Here is a 12,526-nt window from a genome sequence, read left to right on the forward strand (position 1 = left end):
GTGCCGTCCATACCAACATCAATCCAGGGGGAGTTTTGTTTGCAATTATCTTTTCGATTTGAGCATGGAACCGGGCATTCCAATTACCGGCCCCTTTCTCGTGAATGATAGTGAATAAACACATATCGAGGATAACACGCCTAGCATGGAAGATACCGATAGCCCCCTGTCACCACATGAGTGGTTCGGGCAAGCAAAATAGATTATTTCTTGAAGGTTTAGAGAGTGGCACATGCAAATTTACTTGGAACAGCAGGTAGATACCACATATAGGTAGGTATGGTGGACTCATATGGAACAACTTTGGGTTTATGGAAGTGGATGCACAAGCAGTATTCCTGCTTAGTACAAGTGAAGGCTGGCAACAGACTGGGAAGCGACCAACTAGAGAGCGACAACAGTCATCAAAATGCATCGAGATTAACTAACATTGAGTGCAAGCATGAGTAGGACATAAATCACCATGAACATATCATAGAGGCTATATTGATTTTGTTTAAACTACATGCGTGAACATGCGCCAAGTCAAGCCACTTGAATCATTCAAAGGAGGATACCATCCTATCGTACTACATCATAGTCATCTCAAAATTCATGTTAGCATCCAAGGCAAACCATTATAAGCTCCTAGCTAATTAAGCATGGCATCAGAAACTATGATATCTAAGTTGTCATTACAAACATGTTTCTCTCACAACAAAGCTAAATCTGGAACGATGAGATAGTCATATTTACAAAAACAAAATAGATCGAGTTCATACCAGCTTTTCCAGGCTCAGTCACTTCATCATATATCGTCATTATTGCCTTTCACTTGCACGACCAAATGATGTGAACAATAAAAAGAGTGCTCGTGCATTGGACTAAGATGGAATCTGCAAGCAAACACAAAGGAGAAGACAAAGTAATATGGCTCTTTAACAGACAAACAGATATGCATGCGAGAGCCACTAAACATTGTAACCATGGTCTTCTACCTTGACCCAAAAAAAAAGAAAACTATTTACACGGGAAAGCTCCCAACAAGCAAAAGAAGAACAAGAAAATCTTTTTGGGTTTTCTCAAACTAGACAGACACACGAAAAGAAAACGAGAAAAAGAAAATAAACTAGCATGGATGATAGAGTGGCAATGTGTGAACACCGACAAACAAAGTGAAAGCATAAGCAAGAATGTAAAGTCGGTGAGAAACACGTACTCCCCCAAGCTTAGGCTTTTGCCCTAAGTTGGTCTACTCGCAAGGAGGGAAATAACCAGCTTTGGGGGTACTCCGGAGTGGACTGAGGATGCCACTGCTGTGTGAGCTCTTCTGGCTCCCACTGATAAACTGGCGTCTGGTACTCGACTGGTGGCTCGGGCAAGGGCACATGTGGTTGGGCTAAGCCCCAATATGCGTAGATGTCCGAGGGCATAATAATGTACCTGCCTGCATGAAGATTGAACAAATAAGGAGCAGGCAAAGTAATAGTCTCACGAGTACCCTGACTAAATACCAGGTTATAAATCATCCTTCTATTTATATCTCTATCAAGAAAGTTATGGCGAACCATGCTATAATAATCTAGATATCTCTCGGGAAGAAGAATCTCTTCTTCCTCGTCCAGTCTAATAGGTATTTGAAAATGTCTAGCAAGACGAGTAGCATAGATACCTCCATAGACAACACCTTTAGAACGGTTCGTGTGCAACCGTTGAGCTACTATAGCGCCCAAGATATAAGTTTTGTCATTATAAAGGGCTTCGCGCAAGGCCGCAAGATCTGGGGAGCTAAGGGATCCAGCTTTCCCATGGCCAATCAAACATTTTTCCCACGAATAATGAGAAGTACCGAAGCACAGGAAAATGTATGCTAGCAGCTCTAGCGCAAGACACTCCTCTCTCCTCTCCTACATCAATTATATCTATGAAAGCCTCCAAGTCCCGTGGACGAGGTTCATGAAAATCCCCAACAAAAGCAATTTGCAAACATTGCAAAAATCCTGGAGTGACATGCGCTGAGGGATATCATATAATTTGAACTCAACCATAGGAGGATTCTTCCTTGGATAGAAATTAAAGCTTTGCACGAAAATATTAATGAGGAGGAGGTATTGCAGACACTTATCTTCAACGAAGGCGGTAAGGCCTGCGTTCTCCACCAAGTAATAAAAGTCCTCATAAAGTCCGGCGGTGCGTAAGAACACATCGCTTGGCCACTCGCACGCTCGAACTTCCGCAACTCGAGGGACCGGCTACTTGGGCTTCTTCTCACTTCCATCATCCTTGGGGTCACGGCTTGAAGAGCCTCTTAAGAACCTCCTCGTCTTTTCCCTTTTCTAACTCTGAAAATTTCTGAAATTTTTAGTGATTCTAAGGAAAATTGAACAAGGCTCAACTAAACTCGTAGCAACTACTCCCACAAGTGCCTGGAGGCCATATTACACATCAAAACTACTTGGGACCAGCTAAAATTAGCATGCAAAGCTCGAGAACATGGTCACCAAGGCAGCAAAAATACGCGATGTATAAGGCACTAGAGCAAAAACTAATTGGACCAACGGAGGAGTCACTTACCAAGGAGCAATTTCCCCAAAAAAGTTTGGTGAATGGTGCTTTGCACAAGGAGATCGAAAATCCCAGCAAGAAGAGCAAGAACACGGGTTTGAGCTGCGAAATGATTTTTTCTGGATGTAGGAGAAGCACATGGGAGCTAGAATGAGTGGAGGGGGTGCACGTGGGCCCCACAAGCCTGGTAGGCGCGGCCAGGGGGGTGCCCGCGCCTCGAGGGCTTGTGGCCCACTGGTGCAGCCCCAAGACTAGCTCTTTGTCACATTATTTTTCAAAAATTCCAGAAAAAATCATACTTGATTTTCACGGCATTCGGAGAACTTTTATTTTTGGGGTACTTTTCTATGGGACGCTAAAAGCAGAAAACAGGGAAAACTAAACTGAATCTATCATTTTTCTTCTAAGCAACCGAAGGTGAAAGCTTGGAACAGAGGTTTGTGACTCCTCGATTCATCCATCTCATGGTCATCGAAAGAAATCCATCAATGAGGTTGATCAAGTCTCCTTGACAAACTTTTTCAAATTGCAAAAGAAGCCGGAGAATTTCTGAATTTTCACTAGGTTACCTCAATGGGGATGTGTATCTCCCCAACAAGCAAATCATACTTCATCTTAACACGAGGTATAGGGCATTCAAAGCTCCCAATAAGAATCGATGAAGTTTTCTCGATAGCATTGATGCAATGTACTCGATATTGTTTCTTTGGAAAGTGCATCGTATGCTCATTACCGTAGACATGCAAAGTGAGATTGCCTTTGTTGCAATCTATAACAGCCCCTGCAGTGTTTAAAAAGGGTCTTCCAAGGATGACCGCCATGGCATCGTCCTTGGGAATATCCAGAATAACAAAGTCTGTTAAGATAGTGACGTTGGCAACCACAACACGCACATCCTCGCAAATGCCGATAGGGAAAGCTGTTGATTTGTCGGCCATTTGCAGAGATATTTCAGTGGGTGTCAACTTATCCAGTTCAACTCTATGATAAAGAGAGAGAGAGGCATAACACTAACACCGGCTCCAAGGTCGCATAATGCAGTTCTAACGTAGTTGCCTTTAATGGAGCAAGGTATAGTGGGCACACCGGGATCACCTAGTTTCTTAGGAGTTCCACCCTTGAAGGTATAATTAGCGAGCATGGTGGAAATCTCAACCTCAGGTATCCTCCTCTTATTAGTCACAATATCCTTCATGTACATAGCATACGGAGATATTTTGAGCATATCTGTCAAACGCATTTGCAGAAAGACAGGTCTAATCATTTCAACAAATCGCTCAAAATCCTCGTCATCCTTTTTCTTGGATGGTTTGGGAGGAAAGGGCATGGGTTTCTGAACCCATGGTTCCCTTTCTTTACCATGTTTCCTAGCAGTGAAGTCATTCTTATCGTATCTCATATTCTTAGGCTGTGCGTTATCAAGATCAACAGGTTCAATCTCCACATCCTTATCATTGCTAAGTTGAGCATCATCATGAACATCACTATCGATATTATCATTAGGCTCATGTTCATCACCAGATTGTGTTTCAGCATCAGAAACAGAGGCATCGTTTGGACTCTCTGGTGTAGCAGCAACAGGGTTGCTAGCGTGCAAATCCCTATCATCTTTCTTCTTCTTAGGATGACTAGGTGCATCAATGCTAACCCCTTGAGAATCTTGTTCAATTCTCTTAGGATGGCCCTGAGGATACAAAGGTTCCTGGGTCATTCTACCGCCTCTAGTGACGACTCTGACAGAATTGTCATTCAACTCATTGAGCAAGTCACTCTGAGCCTTAAGTACTTGTTCTACTTGAGTAGTAACCATAGAGGCATGTTTACTCAAGAGCTTAAGATCATTGACATTTCTGTCCACACAAGCACTTAAATGACTAAGCATACGAGCATTTTGTTCCAATTGTTTGCTAACATAATCATTGAAACTCTGTTGTTTGGCAACAAATTTATCAAATTCATCCAAGCATAAGCTAGCAGGTTTATCAAAAGGAATATCACTCTCATCGAATCTACGCAGAGAATTTACTTCTACTACCTGTATCGGGTTATCAAGACCATGGATCTCTTTGATAGGTGGTAGATTTTTGACATCTTTAGATTTAATGCCTTTCTATTTCATAGATTTCTTAGCTTCTTGCATATCTTCGGGACTGGGGAATAGAATACCTCTTTTCTTCGGAGTTGGCTTAGGAGGTGGTTCGAGAATAGTCCAGGCATTCTCATTGCACAAGATATCATCCAATAAGATCTCAGCTTGTTCTACAGTTCGTTCCCTAAAAACACAAATGGCACAACTATCTAGGTGGTCTTTGGAAGCATCGGTAAGTCCATTATAGAAGATATCAAGTATTTCATTCTTCTCAAGAGGGTGATCAGGCAAAGCATTCAGTAGCTGGACGAGCCTCCCCAAGCTTGTGGGAGACTCTCGTGTTCAACTTGTGCAAAGTTGTATATTTCCTGCAAGGCAGCTTGATTCTTATGGGTAGGGAAATATTTTTCACAGAAGTAGTAGACCATATCCTGGGGACTACGCACACAACCAAGAGCAAGAGAAGTGAACCAAGTATTAGCATCATCCTTTAGCGAGAAAGGAAACAACTTGAGGATATAGTAGTGGCGAATCTTTTCCTCACTCGTGAATAGGGTGGCTATATCGTGCAGTTTGGTAAGATGGGGTACAACCGTTTCAGACTCATAACCTTGAAAAGGATCAGATTCGACCAGAGTGATTAACTCAGGGTCGACAGAGAATTCAGAATCCTTATCGGTCACAAATATAGGCGAAGTAGCAAACTTCGGGTCATATTTCATCCTAGCGTTCAAAGATTTTTCTTTCCACTTGAGCAGTAAGTTCTTAACATCATAGCTATCCTTACAAGCAAGAAAGTCCTCAACTATCTCTCCCTCCATAACATAACACTCAGGCTTATCAAGCAATTCATATCTAGGAGAGCTAGTTCTAGCAGGCAAAATAGCAGGTTCTAGTTCAATAGTATCAACAGTTTCACAAGTATCATCACATCTAGCAGCAACTCTAGGAATTTGTGCATAAAGGGCACCTAGTGGCAAAGCAGTATCAAGCATAGCATCATCAGGCAAAGCAGTATCAAGCATAGCATCATCAGGCAAAGCAGCATCAATCATAGCATCATCAAGCACATGCGACATATCAAGATTTCTAGCAGGAGGTGGTGTCGCAAACTTACTCATAACTGAAGGTGAATCAAGTGCAGAGCTAGATTGCAGTTCCTTACCTGTCCTCGTAGTTGAGGGCAAGACTTTAGTTCTTGGATCTTTCAGATTCCACATAGTGATCACTAGACGTAAATCCCAAGTGACTCAGAGAATATAGTTGTGCTTCCCCAGCAACGGCGCCAGAAAAAGGTCTTGATAACCCACAAGTATAGGGGATCGCAACAGTTTTGGAGCGTAGAGTACTCAACCCAAATTTATTGATTCGACTCAAGGGGAAGCCAAAGAATATTCTCAAGTATTAGCAGTTGAGTTGTCAATTCAACCACACCTGAAAGATTTAGTATCTGCAGCAAAGTATCAGTAGCAAGGCAGTGTGATAGCAGCAGTAGCAACAGTAACCAGTAGCAGCAAAGTGACAGCAGTAGCGGCAAAGTAACATAGCAAGGACCAGTAGGAAAAGACTCGTAGGCATTGGATCGGTGATGGATGATTATGTCAGATGCTATTTATCATGCAACAGTTATAACACAGAGAGATAAGTAACTAGCTCCAGTTCGTTAATCTAATGTAGGCATGTATTCCGCATGTAGTCATACGTGCTTAGGGAAAAGAACTCGCAGGGCATCTATTGTCCATCCCTCCCGTGGCAGCGGGGTCCTAATGGAAACTACGGGATATTAAGGTTCTCCTTTTAATAAAGAACCGGACCAACACATTAACACTTGGTGAATGGAAGAACTCCTCATACTATGGTCATCTCCGGGAGTGGTTCCGGCTATTGTCACTCCGGGGTTGCCGGGTCATAACACATAGTAGGTGACTACAACTTGCAAGATAGGATGAAGAACACACATATATTGGCGAGAACATAATAGGTTCAGATCTGAAATCATGGCACTCGGGCCCTAGTGACAAGCATTAAGCATGGCAAAGTAGTAGCAACATCAATCTCAGAACATAGTGGATACTAGGGATCAATCCCCGTCAAAACTAACTCGATTAAATGATAGATCTCATCCAACCCATCACCGTCCAGCAAGCCTATGATGAGATTACTCACGAACGGTGAAGAGCATCATGGAATTGGCGATAAAGGAAGGTTGATGATGACGATGGCGACGATCTCCCCTCTCCGGAGCCCAGAACGGACTCCAGATCTGCCCTCCATATGAAGAACAGGAGGTGGCGGCGCCTCCGTATTGTAAAACGCGATGAACTCTTCTCCTTGATTTTTTTCCGGACGAGACGGACTAAATAGAGCTGAGATTGGAGGCGGTGGAGTGTTGTGGGCCCCACAAGCCTGCCAGGCGCGGCCAAGGGGGGCCGCGCCTGGTGGGCTTGTGGGCTCACAGCTCCACTTCCTCCATTGATTCTTGTGCCAGTATTTTTTTATATATTCCACAAAAATTCTCCGTAAATTTTCCGGTCATTCCGAGAAATTTTATTTCTGCGCAAAAACAATACCATGGCAATTATGCTGAAAACAGTGTTAGTCCAGGTTAGTTCCATTCAAATCATGCAAGTTAGAGTCCAAAACAAGGGCAAAAGAGTTCGGAAAAGTAGATACGACGGAGACGTATCATTAGGTTATTAGGCAAATGTAGTACCAAAGTTGGGCCTTGCCAGACAAGCTTTAACTAAGATGAATTATCAAGGGGGTCCCCATAACAACCCCGATCATGTTAGGAGCGCTCAATTATGGAATATAACACCGGTAGCCGAAAGTAGGGCGACAAAGATGGAACAAAACACCAGGCTAGAAAGCCGAGCCTTCCACCTTTTACCAAGTATATAGGTGCATTAATTTAGATAGCATTAATATGGTGATATAACAAGAAACCCATGTTATCACATGGAAGCAACTGCACCTGCAACTAGCAACGCTATCTAATGGTTAAGCAAGCGGTAACATAGCCAGTCAGTGGTTTGCTAGGTTGTAGAAAGGTTGAAGGTTTCATGGCAATGTTGAGTGGCTGACATTTAACAGGTGGTAGGCAACGAGAAATAACGAAAGAAACAAGACAATTAGCATGGCATTGATAGTAATGGTATCTAGGGAAATGGTCATCTTGCGTGTGATCCTGCTTGGAAGAAGAACGATTCTGTGAAGCAGACGAACCAACGTAGTCGAACGGATCCTCACATTCCGACACGCTTGCGAAACTCTATCGAGAAGAAGCAAATCAGAAACCAAAATCAACACACGGTATTCACCATGGCACATGCACGTTATGATGCACAACCTAATATGATGCATGTTCATTTCAATTATGCAAGGCATGGTATGACAATTTACAACAATCAAACACTACACATTAAGTGAAGCTCAATATGCAACGAGTTGCATAGTGACAAAACTCAACATACGACTTATTTAGTTCACTCCCATTTAGGTACATGCAATATTAAATGTTGTTTAAACATGGCAAGAGGTGAAGCACAATAAATTACCTATCTAGGCATTTTAAATGAGGTCAGAATCAACTTATAGCATCACTGAAATGACCCCATACGTCAATTAAGAAACCTGTCCAGATCTGAACTAACATGTTTTAAAGTTTGTTAAACAGCAGAATAAAGAGGTTCACGTGATTCTACGCATCATTCTAGCCGATTTACATATAGAGATCATTGCAAACGGAGCTACGGTTTAAAAGATATGATCATCGCAAGATATGATGACATGAATGCAATATGTATGCAAATGACAGTCACAAGCATTCCAAACCATGAAGGAAGCAATATATAATGAAACTACACTTGATTCTAAGCAAGTTTCATATATGAGACGTTCCGAACGGAGCAACAGTTCAAGAATTACAAGTAAAACAAGAAATAGCTACAATCTGCCAAAAACAGCAACATGGCATTTTCTACAGCCCAAAACAACAAGCTATATAATTCTAAAAAGATCAAACAAAACATATGTCAGTAGTGGGAAAGATGCAAAACAACACCCTTCTAAATACAACTAGCACGTAAGCATTAAAAGCATCAATCACTAGTAACTGAGCTCACAAAATGGCATGTTGCACACAGTTTGAGACTTAGTGAAATAATAGTTTTGGACAGTGCAGTTTTCAACTAGAAGGCATATTGGCAACAGTAAAACTATATTCTACAGGGATAGTGTAACGACTAAGATGCGGTCCTTTCCGGTTTAGGGGAACGAGGCCCCAAAGAGGAAAGAAGCGCATCTAAGCGTTTCGCAAGCACGGTAACATAGCACATACATAATAATAGAATGACAATTAGGGATTCAACTGCCATCTCATAAATAATATCAGAGTTACATCACGCATTCAAACAAGGTAGTTCCGGTACGAACTACAAAACATGAGAAATGGCTATGCTACCCTGCATGCTTGCCCACGATCACGACCACGCCTCAGTCTTCTGGATAGTTCACGTACAAGCAGTCGTTCTCCTCATCGTACTGTCAAGCCAGCTGCGTGCCGTCGGGATCACCTGTGTCGGGGGTACCTGTACCTGTCGGGGTGTTGAAGTAATCTGTGAGCCACAGGGACTCAGCAATCTATGACCTCGGTGCCAAAACTAGTCAAGTTATTAGGTAAGGAAGGTTCAGTGTTTAGGTTGCATCATACTAAGCATTTATGGTGGCTAACTTACGTAGAACATCTATTGGTGGTGATCTATGCTAGCGGTCGATGACTAGCTGATCACTAAGTGATCCTGATCACCTACTTATGTCAATCATAACCCCACCATGTTCCCGACCGAAGAGAGGTCTCCGAAGGGGACAGTCACGGTTACGCACACGGTTGGCAATTTTATTATGTTAGGTTTAAGTTATCTATAACCGGATGTTAACAAGTATTCCAAGTTGCCACATCACCGCGGGCACGGCTTTCCGAAAGATTAAACCCTACAGGGGTGCTCCAACTAGTCCATCAGAAACGGTCACGGGCCGCAAAGTAATCCTCAATCACGAATCTCGTGATCTCGTCGGATTCCTTAGAGGAGAACCTCAACTCTGGGGAGAACCAAAGCTTCACTGGGATTCCTATACGCAAGATATATCACTAAGGTAAGACAAGACTAACAGGACCTCCCGTCGTGTCGACGACCCCGATAAGAGCCGCGTATCTCAGTCTCAGGACACGACGGATGAGTGATGCGTACAGTGGCCTGGTAGAAATCTCTCAAGTTGCCCTGAGTTGGCCCCGCACAATGCTCTAGTTTGGACCAACACTCATGAGGAGCACTAGCCCGGGTTGTTGATTAAATTCCTCGGGGAGGACATTCCCTATACAGATTATTATGAAGTGATTAGCAAATTAACACCAATGTTGGGTCCTGCCGGACAAGTCTTAACACTACACGATTTATCAAGGGGGTCCCCATAACAACCCCGAACGTGTTAGGAGCGATCAGTTATGGAATCAAACACCGGTAGCCGGTAACTATGGCGGCAATAACGGAACAAAACACCCGACAAAGGCTAGGCCTTCCGTTATTTACCAAGTATATAGGTGCATTAATTAAATAACAGATTTAACATAATGATATCAAACTCATGTTATCACATGAGACAATTGCACCTGCAACTAGCAACGCTAACATTAGTAGCTGAGCAAGCCTACTTAGCCATTCAAGGTTTGCTAGGAAGGGATAAGCGTTTGTGTTTCATGGCAATATCAGGAGGCAATTATTTCAGTGGTAGGCAGCGAGCATATGACGAAGGAAACGTGAATCTAGTATAACAAGTCTAGAGATGGAATCAAGGTCATATCATCTTGCCTGTGATGTCCTCAGCTTGGAACTGCTCTTGTTCGTCCTGCACGTACTCTCCCGGATCCACGTACTCGTTCTCTGATCCCAGTGCTACCCAACATAAAAATAGCATCCAATGAATAACAACACAACAAGATGCAACAAGCACATGCTGCATGAGATGAAAATGAACATGCATCTCTATCCTAGCTACTAGCACAAGCATGAGAAGGAAAATATAAGCTCCTGGACAAAACTGCACTCTAAACTATCTTGACATGCATGAGGATGACATGAACATATGCGTCACGCGAAAACAATGCAAAAACATATAAAGAACGTTACGAACGGAGCTACGGATCAACCAGAAACAACGAAACAAGAAATAGAGTCCTACGTGTCAAATCCATCACAACACACTCCAATGGCATAGTTCTGGTATTCCCAGGTTTCCAAATCACAAAACAAACAATAATGGATGGGGTGGTGCAAGGAATCTCACCACACCATCATCTATGCACTCACAAGCATCAAAACATCAAAACTATACAATCTGCCATAAACAGCATCATAGTAGTTTGAGAGCTACATGAAAGCACCTACAGCCACCCAAATATGCCAAATAAGATATGTGGCAGTAGCTATTCAAAATCTCTACAAGCACAAGCAAAAACATAATACAAAGGAGTTACACACACAAAGGTACACAGCTGCTAACTTGGAAAAAAATATCAGTTTTCAAGGACTTAGTGAAAATTCCAGATCCTCACTAGCTGTTTATGCTCTGAAGCATTTTGACAGCACCCAAAACAATATCTACAGGATTCCAAATGGAATGAAAATTGACAGAGAGCTAAACAAACAAAAAAGCTACAACTTCCCAGTTGATAGCAAGGGCTGATTCCCAACACATGGACTTTTACAAGCACAACAACAGGAGAAGAAAATATAAGCAGATTCTCAGACTTAGTGAAAATCACAAATTTTCACTAAACTGGAATTTCAGCCACATGCCTACTTTGACTAGGCACAACTTGCACATATGAACTACTAAGCATAAAAAAACCAACATGTTGTAGAGGGGTTCACCCTCTACTGCCACAACAAGGAATCAACCTCTTGGGCTCACCACACCTCATGGAACCAAGCTCTAAACATTGAACAAAACATAAATATGACATTCACAGAAATTGTTCCAAAGTGGAATCTGAACCCACCATTGGATTCCTGGGATGATTCTACCCCAAAAACATATATAATACATAGGCACTTGCATAGAATAATTGGGCACAAAGCTAAGAAGAAGATTTACATGAAATCACATAGAGATGAATAGTGCATCATCACATGTGCTTCCACTAGCTCATCACCTACATATGCATATGCACACACTCACATATCCAGTGGTGCACATGAGGTGTAGGACTCATGATCATGTGCCGTAGCACACCACCACACACACACATACAACAAACACATGCAAAATATCACCTACACAACTAACTTGTTCATGTGCTCACCAAAGGCTCATCATGCCTTGGGCATGTGTGGGTCAGACACACAGATGCACACCCACAACATCACATGAACCACTACACAACAACACCAAGTATGCGGGGGGCGGGGAAACCCACACACACTCACATACACACACTACTTGCACCATTAGTGCATGAGCTAATCTCACATGCACAAGAGATATGCATATACACCACCCTTGGTGCTTGCACCACACACATGCATATACGCATCACCACCTTGGTGCCATACACACACAAGATACACACACACACACACACAACATATATATGCTAGCTCACACATTCACTAGCTCCCAAAGTCCTACACTCATGAGCTACACTAACAAAATAACTAGGCAACCTGCTGTTGAGAGCTAAAATAAATACCACATAAGCTGTAGAGCCTATCATGACAACAATCTAGCAAGCTAAGCAACACAGAAAAGTAATGAAACAAAAAAATAAAAGGAGAGGGGAGGGATCAAACCCTAGACCTCCTGGACACCAAGACACCAGCAAGCCACTGCGCTGCA

Source organism: Hordeum vulgare, chromosome 6H, assembly GCF_904849725.1.
Source record: "Hordeum vulgare subsp. vulgare chromosome 6H, MorexV3_pseudomolecules_assembly, whole genome shotgun sequence".
NCBI lineage: Eukaryota > Viridiplantae > Streptophyta > Magnoliopsida > Poales > Poaceae > Hordeum > Hordeum vulgare.